This window comes from Oryza sativa, chromosome 5, assembly GCF_034140825.1.
Source record: "Oryza sativa Japonica Group chromosome 5, ASM3414082v1".
NCBI lineage: Eukaryota > Viridiplantae > Streptophyta > Magnoliopsida > Poales > Poaceae > Oryza > Oryza sativa.
Window position 1 is genome coordinate 17894144 of NC_089039.1, and position 4337 is coordinate 17898480.

General features: G+C 42.1%; 1 long non-coding RNA gene across 1 annotated transcript; it reads right to left on the minus strand.

Annotated features, from left to right (window-relative positions):
- Nucleotides 1-238: 238 nt before the first annotated feature.
- Nucleotides 239-1387, minus strand: LOC9268611 (uncharacterized). Its single transcript, XR_001545870.3, has 2 exons — nt 1096-1387; nt 239-559 (listed from the first exon to the last, which is right to left on the minus strand). It is a non-coding gene; the product is annotated as an uncharacterized lncRNA (long non-coding RNA).
- Between the last annotated feature and the right edge of the window lie 2950 nt (nt 1388-4337).

Here is a 4337-nt window from a genome sequence, read left to right on the forward strand (position 1 = left end):
TTCCACCCTAGGCACGATTTCCTGTTGTCATGTGCATAAGGTAGATTATATTCACTTCAGTCTGCTCTGCAGTGTCCATTGTCCACTTAAAATTCACCAAAACCTTGTTCTTGTGCTCATTTTTGAATTAAGGAAGGGAAGAACGATAACTCTCACTGCCGTGCGTTGTCGTGGATTGCCGTCGAGTTCTGCTCGTGCGCGGGCTGTCATTGAGATGCAAAAGCAGTGCAAGTCAAGGTGGAAGAAGCAGAGGCATTTTACACATTGTGTTTGCTTGTAATATTGTCATTTCAGTATATAGACAAATTGATTACAAACTAACTCTTATATGAATTTTCTTTTTAAATCCTAATAGCATGATAAGTGCTATGCATTGTCTTGATGAAGTTCTTCATCTCCTCCAATTCCTGCAGCACCTTCTCTAGATTGTCACCTTCAATCATCATCTTAGTTAGCACCTCCTATGTATTCTCACAATGGTCGTCAGTTTTGAAGTGCTGAACCCTAGACCCACAGGATTACTGTCTGTTGCATGTTGCTCTCCTCTCAGCTTGGTAGTCTGAAAATGTGACATCCAAGGAAGTAAAAATACTGATTTGGTAGCAAGGTTAGAAAAACATACAGGGAAGCCTGAAAAATTGTGTGATACTAGCAAGGTTAAGTTAAAAAACTAGTGAAACATTTACTTAACTAATCCAAGAAACCAACAAAGATCCATTTTATGCCTATCATATTCTGAAAGCATCCCCTGTAATTGGTCAAGGAAGAGTTCAGCACTTCAGCTCCCCAAAATTGAGCACTTGTAGAAATTTTAGTCACAGTGTGCTTGGTGTCCAAACATTTTGCCATTTTCCTAAACATCAACAACTAAATTGGGACAAAATCCAATATGTAATTGGTTACTGATGAGTTCAGCACTTGCAAAAAATTTAGTCACGGTGTGTTTGGTGTCCAAACATTTTGCCATTTTCCTAAACATCAGCTACTAAATTGGGACAAAATCCAATATCCATGAGACATCCACACGAGAGATCCAATCAGTTCAAACAGCTACATGCAGGCTGAGACTAGGAGAGGCGATCAAGAAACCCTCACCTTCAGAGCCTAGAGCTACGAGTCAATATCCTCAACGCATGACCGCCAACTCCACTGCGTCGGGGGCTAGCTCCCTCGGACCTTCGGCAGCGTGCTCCCTCTAAGCTTCACCACATCCGGCTCCCTCAGATCTGCATCCGTGTTCGGCGCAACGGCGACATCGGCAACATCCTCCTTACCAAAAGAGTTCCTCTCCTTCCGCGCCTTCTCAGCTACCGACGAGGGCGAGGACAGCCAGAGGCCAGAGTAGGTTGCCGCCGGGGAGGATAGCATCGAGGCTTCACTCATCATCGCTCCTATCCTGTGCGGCTGGTTGTCTTTGATTTGGATCTGGTGATTCAGAAAGATGTGTACCTATGTGAGAAAGGAGGGAAATGAGATGGTGTATTTGTAAATGTATAAAGCCTGACGCGGGGGGTTATTCATAAAACGTGTTGAGTGGGAGCTGGGTAGGTAACGCCTAATCTGGAACGCACATTTTAGATCCAGTGGTCCACAACGTAGGTGTAGGTTTTCACTACATATTTTCTCGTTCAAACATCCATGATGAACAGACTAGATCCCCCAGCTAAAAGTACCGGTGTATATATATTCAACAATTAAAAAAAATACGATGAGATAGGCACAAGCTTTTATAAGTATCAGTGTATTGGATTGAAAGGAAGTAAACAAAGTTAGCAATACAGTAAGAATAGACTTAATTACCTCGAGAAAAAAAATCGGACATATCTTTCACCAATATGATTAGAAATTATCTACTCACTCCGTTTCACACGCTTTTGACTTGTTTAAGTCAAACTTCTTAAAAGTTTGATCAAGTTTATGCAAAATATACCAAAATTTATAACGTTAAATTAGTTTTATTAAATTCAGCATTGAATATATTTTGATAGCTTCTTAGTTTTATGTTAAAACTATTATTATATTTTTCTATAAATTTCATCAAACCTAAAAATTTGGCTTGAAAAAAATCAAAGCTTAATATGAAATCGTGGTAGTATATTTTTGTTTCTGTGTTTCCAATACGATGCCATTTCTCTTGCGGCTTCAATGCTTCATGCATATACATCCTCTCTTTCACCCCTGAGCAATTTTCCCGTCACGATGAATGAACCAGCCGGTAAGTAGCATGCTACTTTTATGAAGATAGCATTCATATGTCTCTTTTACATACCAAAGACCCTATTCATGCTCTACATTTCATAACTATATAATCAATCCATGCTTCTGCGCAATGGAGACACTGCCAGCCAACAACATCTGTTCCTGCTCTGCATTTGATAACTAGAATCAATCAATGCTTCAGTGCAGAAGCAGACCACAGCTAGTTAGTTTATCCATCATCTAGAAAACAACCCCTGCTCTATGCATTTAGCTGAGATATTGTAGGAAACCATTTTACATCTTACATCTTGTTACCATCCTGGACAAAATATAATATCTGATCTCAAACAAAATAATTGTGTTGTATATGGATCATCATGTGCAACTTCAAAACTTATTATCACAACAACTGTACAAATTGATATGAGATTATATGTTTGAGTCAACCTGATTAATCAATATCATTTGTAGAAAGGAAGATAAGAATTACAACTATCATGTGTAACCTGATTAATCTGTATCATTTTGTAGGGAGGGAGATAAGAATTATAACTATCATGTGTAACCTGATTAATCTAATCTGTATCATTTGTAGAAAGGAAGATTAGAATTACAACTATCATATGCTTATTTTGTTTTCTTGTTAGTCTTACCGATCATATAGATGAAACTCTAATTAATTTCAGTAAGTTTAAAATTGAGTCCTTGTCCATTAAAATACTTACCAAAGTTTTCAAACTGAGCTCTCGTCGTTATAAAAAATTTTCACACTTGTAAAAAACGATTTTTGCAGTCGGCAAATTTTTTTTTCCCAAACGGCTGGATGGTCCGCCTGCACACAGATGTTTGTGACAATCAATATTTTTCTATATATTTAGCGCAACCACATGCAAAAACAACATTTTTGAATGCTTTCACCTATGACGCCCGCATGTGAAAATAATTTCAGCAACAAAAATATAAAAATTTCAAAAGAACAAATTCGGCTGAAACCCTAGCTCCCCGATTCTCCCAAAACCCTAGCTTCTAAACGCATCGTCATCGAAGCCGCCACCACCATCGTCGTCGTCGTAGCCGTTGCCATCGCGGCCATTCGCTCCCGCTACCAGTGCTCCCACCGTCCCCGGTCGGATTGCGTGAGTCTGCTCCCGCGGGCATCGGCGACGGATTTACCCAGTCCGAGGTCACCACTGCTGCTCCCGTCATCCTCAGATTGGGCAAATCTACCACTTCTGTGGGCACCGGCAGCAGATCCAGCCAGTTTGAGGCCGCCGCCACCCGAGGCTTACTCCTGTCTCTCCAAGGACGCTAGATCCGTGCACCGGCACCGCCCGCCCTTGAGGCCACCATCTCCACGTGATGGTGCCGCCTGTTCCCGAGCTGTCATCTCTGCTGGGAAGTGCGGGAAGGAAGAGGAGGGGAAGTGGAGAAAGGAGGAGAAGGAAAGTGAGAGGAGGAGGAGAAAGTAGAGAAGGAAATAGAGAGAGGAGAAGAGAAGGGGGGAAAGAAAAAAGGGGAAGGTGGAGAGGCCAAATGCACGGATGAAAAAGAGTTAAGTGGAGGGGTAGCTGACTAGCTGTTGCGTGAATTGTAGGCGAAGGAGAGAAATGTCCATATGGGAAAATTGATTTTGTCATGCGGTTCTATTAAGAGGCCCACCTACGAAAATAGCCTATTATCGTAGGTGGGTGTTGGCGGCTGTTAAATGTCGATTCTATACCGCCAACATCTGCATAAAGATCAGATAATAAAACATCCAACATAGAGATAGGCACTTAATCTCACATATTCCACAGGTGTTGGTGTATATTTGGATGCAGATAATAAACCCTGAAGGTGGGAGGAAAATCAGACTAAAGTGAAGAGAATTATGTATCCATGCAAGGACGGGTTGTGAACTTCATCGAAACATCAGTAAATCAGCCCAAAATACCAAGAAATGGATAGAGGAGGACCAGGGGAGGACTTGGGCCAAAGGCCAGGCCAGATGGGCCCAGCCCAGGTTCGGCCCTGGTTCGGCCGAACCACAATCTCAGCCATCCAGGCTGGGGTTTGGCATGGACGTCCCAGATGCATCCCTGATGGCGGTTGGAGGGCACTTCGGACATTTCCTCTTCGCCAACCGTCATACCTACCTC